We start from the raw sequence: 9330 nt of genomic DNA on the forward strand, positions 1-9330 counted from the left end.
TAGTATATTTCATGCCTCTAACTGAATCTATTTTGTAACAATACATGGAGTACTAAATATTTTATTGGAAATTGTATAAATCATTAGAATATTCATTTTTAGATGACTATTTGGGATATTCTTAAGTATATTCATATATTCCACAGAATAACTAATTAATCTATAACTTTTTTTATAACCAATATATTTTTAATGTATAACCTATTTTGTAATCAACTTATAAAAATTATATAGTCTACAAAAAAAAATTGTGTACTTCCGTTTTATTATATAGGAGATGTACATGCAATTGTTAATATATCCCTTGCAAAATAATTTTCATAATACTACGGTTAAACTACAATATAATATTAAATTTATACATGTTATATAGTGCTTCATAGAAGGGTCACGAAGAGATACAGAGAAAAGTTAAGTATACTAAATATTTGTAATTACAATGTATTGTTGAAATTATTTAAAAATATGTTAGTAATAGAACCATTAATTACACAAAAAACCAATTATATTTGGACTTTTTGTTAAATAGTTAAGATAAATTATATTTATATTTATTTTTGTTTTTTTGAAAATAAAAAACAGACAAGTAGTCTAGAAAGAAAAGAGTAAGACCTTGCTTAATTACTTTGATAGATAATTGAATGTTGTCCTATATATTAATTTTTACTGTCATCATCTAAAAGTAGTAGTTAACAACAAATAATTTTTTATATGATAAGTCAATTTTAAAATAATTTATTAAAACGATATCACAAAACAAATATCTTATGCTCTAAGTTTAACTATTTTCTTAAATAAAAATTCATGAAAATAAAAGTGTGTCAAATTAATTTTTAAAATTTTTCTATATATTATCTGTATTTCTGATCATTTTAAAATAGATAGTATTTTTAAAAATAAATTATTTTAAAATATGTTATGTTATGATACATTATGTTTATATATTTTCTTTTAGTACATATGTTTTGAATACAGTCAAACTGTAACTTAAAATATTAAATATGAATTAAAAATTATTTAAGTTGTGTCTTTAATACAATATATATGATTATTGAATATAATATGAGTTTTTCATATATTAGAAAATCTTCTTTATTTTTAAATTAGACTATCATAAATTAATTCAGTTTCAGTTTTTACTTTAAAATATATGAAACCATTTTCTAGTAATAGGAAAATTAGTTACAGCAAAGTCAATTAAATTTTATATTTTCGTTAAATAGTTAAGATAAATTCATTTATTTATAGAGATTAGTTACTTCTATATAAAGAACTCGCTTACGATCTTGCAATTTAACGAAAAGATAGGATTGATGATGTGGAAGAAGAAGATGATAGGATTGATGATGAGTTATTATCTCTGCAATTTTTATGTCATCTAATTTTTATTTATTTATTTTTGAAATCTCTCAAAATCACCTTGGAAGGTGTGCGTTATCCCCATCTCTCAATGTTCCATGTGTTCCGGACTCAGGGCGCGTCGGTCATATGCCCACTGTTTTTTCAGGTTACTGGTGTTTTGTAGATGGTTCGTGGAAAGCAGGTGATGCTTTTGCAGGTGTAGGATGGGTGTGTTCATCCTTTCAGGAAGCTTCGACGACGAGGGGCACAACCAATTTCCGACATAGTCTTTCCCTATTGCATGCTGAAGTAGAAGCCTTTGTCTAGGCTTTGCAGTGCATGATTGGACATGACTATCGAGATGTCGCTTTTTATATATATTGCTCAGATTTGGTGAAGATGATGTTTTTTCCTCAGGACTGGCCGGCCTTCAAACCCTACCTCGACGATATCAAGATGGACATGGAGGAGTTTTCTTCTTTCTCTTTATCTTTAATTTCAACAAATGCTAATGTAAGTGCAGACTCTTTGGCATGCCAAACGCGTACCTCACCGCATCATGTTATGTTTGTAGACGAATTTTCCTCATATTGGCTCTCATGAGCTGATCTTTTTTGTTGTAAAAAAAAACTAAAAAAAGTATTGAATAATATAGGATTTTAATCAAAATCCTCTAAAATATTTAGGGCGGCGAGGTATTAAATAAAAAAAATTGGAAGATTTTGAATTTTTTTTTGGGAGGGGGAGGGGGTATTTACTAAATATTAAAAATACTAAAAATAATGTATTAAAATACTTTAAAAATATTCTAAACGTACAACTTCACCCAATTGAAAGAAAAAGTAAATAATGAATTGATTATATTTCTGTTGCCTTAATATGTGTGAAATATACTAAACATCAAACTATGTGAGACAGAGGGAGTACATGTTAAAAGAAAAAATATTTAGCAGATGACTATTTTTATAAATTAAATTTGATCGTGCATAGGGCACTGGTTACTCTCCTAGTCTCCCTATTATTAATTTGGAAGTACATTTGGTAAAGTAACCTATTATTTGTATGATTTACATAATTAAACCTTGTCATTTGAATAAATATCAAAACTTGAAGTTATTTATTTGTAATATCCAAAAACATACTTAAAATAATTCTAAAAGAAATTAGTATATATAGTTTAAATATGCTAGTTACTTTAAACTTGTTAAAAAAAAACAAAATCTTCCAAATCATGTTATGAAACGGGTTAGAGTTTACATAAATATAATTATATAGGTTTTTACGGGTTTACATAAATATAATTATATAGCTTTTTACGAATTGGTCTACTAAAATATACAAAATGTTTTAGTCTGATATCAAATAAGTTAACGAGAAGTGTTATTCCAAACCTAATCAATACCAAAAACAAAAAGTACGATCCATAATCTAAATATAAATAAAATTATACTAAAACAAACATAAAAGAATAAAACATTTATATTTAGTACTGTATATATATTTTTTGAAAATCTCGGCCATTTCTGGGTTGGAGATTGCCCTTATTCTTCTCGGACCAGGTTTCGAGAGATACTTATTTGTCCACTTGGTTCAGATTTTGACATTTCTTTTTTTAGGGAACAAGCAGAGAATGGTAATTATTTGAGTAATGTTGAGTAATATTGATATTGATGATGAAAATAGTTATTCTTGTCCAGCTAGTGATAATGATGTTCATGTATGAATATAAAGTACGGTAAATCTAAAGTACCCAATATATATATATATATATATATATATATATATATGTTTTTAAAAGTACCAAAAATATCCATTAATTAGTCTCACATATTTGTGTTCTTTTACGGTCTAAAAATACCCTGGTTCAGTTTCTTTATCCGATAAAACTGGAATACCTCGGTTCAGTTAAGTTTATAAATCCATCCTTAATGCTTCCTCTAAGTAGTATCTAAACTCGTCAGTTTCCTATGTTAAATCACAGTTGTTGGACGGTGTACGTACCTAGTTTACGTACGTACCAGAGGGTTGGGGGAGTATTTGATGATTTTGAAATTGCATAGTTTTCTTTTTAATTAGCTCTGAGTTTTGAACTACCTAATCTAAAGTATCCTGGAAATCAGAGGGTTGGGCGAGATTGATAGGAGAAGAATGAAGATTATACCTCTGTAGCTACAGAAGACTAAAGAAAAACAACTTTTATTTTGTTTTTCAAGATTCAACATAGAGAAGAAAATAACATGAAATGTTTTCAACCCCAGCATCATAGACAATCCAGACATTATATAAAAAAAAAGTGGGCACTGATCAAAAGAGGAAAAGAAACAGCAATAGTTTAGTTTTAGGTTAGTGTTATTTCATTGGACTTTAAATTTATTGGGTCTTAATTTTTTTGGTCCCAGTACAAATGCACTTGTTGCACTGGTCAATCCAGACATTATATAAAAAAAAGTGGGCACTGATAGCAAATTATAATAGTATGGAATTTGTAAGTGCTATATATTAAGATGGTACTCGAAATTTGACGATATACCATGAAAGATTACCCAAAGAATTATAACATTTTTGTTTGACAATGGTAGATTTTGGTTTACATACTATGACTGTATTTAAATAAATCAAACTGTTATTGAATACTTAACGGAAATTATTTTATAAAATAGAACGACGTCATTTTTTTTTTCTTCTCAAACTGACGTCGTTTGGAAATATTTAAAGGGTGTTTAGATACTCCAAGGGTTTGAAGATAAAGCATGATACCTGCTTCGAGAGAGAGAGAAAAAGGCTTGAGAAATGCTTGTTGCTTGAAGGCTGGGACAATCTTGTTTATGGACGCTCCAGAGAGACAAGTTCCAGTTGAGATGATGATCCAGGATATGTTACTCTCTCCTAGAGGTTCAACAACATGCCAACTCGTACTTAATTGTGAATTTTGATCAGTGGCTGTTTTTTACTTTCTATGAACTTTGATGATCTTTAATGATCTTTGATGAACTTTGATGATCGTGATAGTTTTTTAGTTTCTTCCCAACTGTTTACGGAAATTTAAAAAGGCCCTTGGGTTCAACAAAGATATTGTTATGAGTTATAATTATGTGACCAAAGCAATTGGCCTCTCACTTCTATTTTCATCGAAAGTAAAGGTTGGCAACAGTAGAGTGAAGTTGGTTACTTTCTTGAAATTTGTTCTTCATGCACGGTATTTTAATTAAGTAACCAAAAAAAAAAAAAAAATTTGGTCAGGCTATTTTTGAATCTCTTACACGAGTTTGATCTAGCTATATAACCCTTATTGATACATGCATTGATAGATTCTCACACCCTCTTACAACTTTTGTAAATAAACACAAACTAGTAAATTTGAGTAAATTAAAGTAAATTTGGACTTGTTTGTTACAAAATAATAGTAAAAAGTTTATTTATTCTATATATTTTATAAAATTATATATTTAATTTACTTAATCTCCAATTTCGATCCATAATCGGTACTACTATTTTGGTTTGGGTGCACTATCAAATTCGTTAGTAAATTTGAGTAAATTTACTACTTACAAATTTTGTAAATAAACAAAAACTAGTAAATTTGAGTAAATTTGAATAAATTTAAATAAATTTGGATTTGTTTGTTACAAAATAATAGTAAAATTATTTATTTATTCTATACATTTTATAACATTATATATTTAGTTTACTAAAGATCTCCGATCTCGACACGTAGTCGGTACTACTATTTTGGTTTGGGTGCAATATCAAATTCGTTAGTTATACATTCAGTAAAGTCTTAAACAAAACCCAACAAAACATGTATTGACCTGTGATCTGCTATTACAAATTGATGTGATCAGATATTAATATACCAAAATTACAAATTGCAGTTATTGGTATAATGTGTTAGTATAGATTAACTTTTCTGTGAAAATTACTATTAGATTATGTATATATACATATATATATAGTCAACATTATACACTTAGTATTATTTATAAAGTGAATATTATGTAAATAAAAAGAATAAGATTTAGCCAATTAAATAGTTTATTATTGTTTCCTAAGATTTCTAAAACAATAAATAGAATATTTAAATAATTTTAAAAATATTGTTTGTTATTTTGTTAACAAATATAAATTTTCTTTTTTTAGTTATTATATTAATTAAAATACAATAGCATATTTCGTAATATGCCATATCAAAGCGGGTTAAAGTTCTAACAACACTGCTTAAATAAATATATACAAATATTTTTAAAATATAAGCAATGTTGTATCTTTGTTTTAAAATATATCTGTCATTATTAAACGTTTAGACATGTAAATATTTAATTTACTTTTATAAATAAAATGATGTTTTATAATTGTTCTAAATAGCTTGTTATTGTTTCCTAAGATTTCTGAAACAATAAATAGAAACTGTTAAATGATTTTAATAAATAATTTTGAAAATCTTTTTTATTATTTTATAAACCAAATATAAGTTTTTTTTGTTAGTTATTTAATTAAAATGTAATGCCATTTTTATAATATACCACATGATAGTAGGATTAAATGTTAACAACATTACTTAAATAAGTATATAGAGATTTCTTTAACAAAAAAAAAAGTATATAGAGACTAATCGGTGTGCAGTGCAGATTTATTTGTAATATTACTACAAAGTTATTCCCATTGAGAAAATCACGCAAATGTCTGAGCTTCCTGGGTCTCTGTCTTTTTGGTTTTCACTTCTGCTTCCTTAATTATCGTATGTGTAGTGTTTGTTGTTCTTCTTAGCTTTTCTTCATTTCTGCTACTTGTAGTTCTCTCAAAAATTTGCGAAAATTGTATAAAAACTTAATATTGATACGGAAACAAAAAATCATAAGTACCCAACTCACCACTCTTATCTCCAATGGACCTATATCTATTGATTTGCCTTTGTTCCTGCGTCTCCTGTACACGTAGTCCAAACAATACGTACATTTTCCAAAGATCAGGTTCGTCTTTGCATGTTACTACGTTAGTCACTAAGAGCATCTCCAATGGTTCTCTACTTTTGCCTCTATAATAGAAAAACTCTATAATAGAGATGAGTTTTACTCCAATGGTCTTTTATAAAATAGAGATTGCTATTTTTTCCTCTATTTATAGAGGAACCCTATTTTTTTTACAAAGGTTCCTCTATAAATAGAGGAAAAAATAGCAATCTCTATTTTATAAAAGACCATTGGAGTAACACTCATCTCTATTATAGAGTTCTTTTATTATAGAGAAAAAAATAAAGAAAACCATTGGAGATGGTCTTAGTCTATACAGACTGCAACAACCTCTTAGCCTCTTCTCAGACCATGTTTCCAGAGAGAGTTATTTGTCCACTTGGTTCAGATTTTGACATTTGTTTTTTTAGTGAACAAGTAGAGAACGGTAATTATTTGAGTAATGTTGAGTAATATTGATATTGGTGATGAGAATAGTAATTCTTGTCTAGCTAGTGATAATGATTTTCATGTATGAATATAACGTATGGTAAATCTAAGGTACCCAAAACATATATATATAAAATTTTTAAAGTACCAAAAATATTCACTAATTAGTCTCACATATTTGTGTTCTTTTACGGTCTAAAAATACCTCGGTTCAGTTTCTGTATCCGATAAAATTGGAACACCTCGGTTCAGTTAAGTTTATAAATCAATCCTTAATGCTTCCTCTTAGTGACTAACGTAATAATATGCAAGGACGAACCTGATCTTTGGAAACTCTACGTATTGTTTGGACTACGTGTACGTACAGGAGACGCAGGAACAAAGGCAAATTAATATAGGTCCATTGCAGATAAGAGTGGTGAGTTTGGGTACTTATGATTTTTTTTTTCCGTATCAATATTAAGTTTTTATACAATTTTGGCAATTTTTTTTTGTATGAATGTTAAATTATATTCACCAAAAAAACAGTGTTACAGAACAGGTTTAGAGTTTAATAGAGCTTCAAAGAAATTGAAAATAAGCAAAACAGTTGAGGAGAGAGTGATTCAGAGAGAATCCTTAATTGGGATGGGTTTGAAACCAATACTGAAGACCACTTTCAAAACCGGAGATGGTCGTCAATGTGAGCAGCCGATTACGAACAGTCCTTTCAATGAAGCGAATCAGATTGGAGGGTGGGGTTGGAGGTTCTCCATGACGTCGAGCATTACGTTCTCGCCAGATGGTATGTATGGCAGATTGAAAAACATACCGCAACACAAACAAGTGAAGCCTTGGAGTGGAGGAGTCAAGAAGCAGAGGTGTCAATGTGTCCCAAACCGTGGTAAACTTGACGCCGAGCAACCCGTCAGCTAGAGCAGACCAAATGTGGGAGGAATAGGTCCAGGTGAAAAACAGGTGGTTCCTTGTTTCCCCCTGTCCCTGGCAGAGAACACAATCACCATTCGCAGCAGTGTTCCATTGAACCAGTTTGTCTCCCGTGGAGAGCCTGTTGTGATAAGCGAGCCAAGTGACAAAAAAATATTTAGGTGTAGCATGGGGGAACCAAACCCCAGCCGACCATTCACAGTAGTGGCTTGTTTGCCGAATTAAACACCACGTATCAGATGATGAGAATTTGCCTTTAAATGAGCCAGTTTTCTGTTTCCATAGAGGACGATCACAACCCTGCAATTGTATTGACTGACGAACGGAGTCAAGCACATCTTCAAGCTGATTTAAAAAATCAACTCGATGCCTACGCCTCCTATGCGTTGAAAGTGCCTCCGCGACAGTACTCTGCTTCGGAATTCCCATGTCAATACTACCACGCTCTCCAAGTTTAGCAAATAGCTGATCTAGAGGGCTCCAAACATCAAACCAAAAGGACGTCGCTTGACCCGTTTTCACCTCCACCTTATGAAAACTTGAAGAAACATTACGGTACTTTAGAATTTTCCTCCACATCCATGATCCCCCGACACTACGCTCATTTACTGACCAAAAGGAACCTGTGCGTATCAGATTTCGCCTAACCCAATTAACCCACAGGGAGTTTCCAGCGGACACTAAACGCCAAATAAGTTTCAGAATGCAGACTGTGTTCGTATCTTGCAGACGACGAAGCCCCAGACCACCCTCACGTGTTGGTTTACACACATCAAACCAAGAAATCTTTGCCTTTTTTGAATTCAGAGCCGGACCAGAACACAAGAAAGCGGAGAAGAGGCTATCAATCTCTTGAAGACACTTCTTCGGCAGACTGAAAGCAGAGAGCCAGAAGTTGGTAAGGCTAGAAAGAACTGATTTAATCAACTGTAGTCGACCTGCAAAGGACAGGAAGCGGCCGGTCCAGGACGTTATACGTAAGCGAATTCTCTCAATGAGTGGCAGATAGTCAGCGGGTGTTATACATCGAGTTAGAAGCGGAAGTCCCAGGTACCAGACAGGGAGAGAACCAACTGCAAACGGAAAATGCTGAAGAATAGCTTGTTGGTGTTGCGGTGAAGTACCCGCCATAAAAAGAGTTGATTTCTCAAGGCTTATTTTGAGACCAGAGGCTGCTGCAAACCGATCAAACACTGCTAATGTTTCTTCGACAGATCGAGAGCTACCATCAGAGAAAAATAGAATATCATATGCAAAACAAAGATGGGTGAGTCTCATTGTTTTGCAGGAGGATGGTATCCAATTTGTTGATCGAGTGCAGCCTTGTCAAGCATAAGGGACAACACATTCATGCAAATGACAAAAAGATATGGTGATAAGGAGCATCCCTGTCGCAACCCTCTTGTACTCTGAAAGTAACCTGCTAACTCTCCATTGACCTGTACGGAGAACAAAGCTGAACCAATGCAAAGTTCAATCCAATGGATGAAGATATCAGGAAGGTTGATGGCTTTGAGAATTTTTAGGAGGAAATGCCATTGTACTGAGTCAAAAGCTTTGGAGATATCGATTTTCATCATGCAACGAGGTGATATTGATTCCTTGTGATAATCTTTAACCAGCTCCGAAGCAAGCAGCAAATTTTCCATCATAAGTCGGTCCTTGA

The sequence above is a fragment of the Camelina sativa genome, chromosome 11 (assembly GCF_000633955.1).
Source record: "Camelina sativa cultivar DH55 chromosome 11, Cs, whole genome shotgun sequence".
Lineage (NCBI taxonomy): Eukaryota > Viridiplantae > Streptophyta > Magnoliopsida > Brassicales > Brassicaceae > Camelina > Camelina sativa.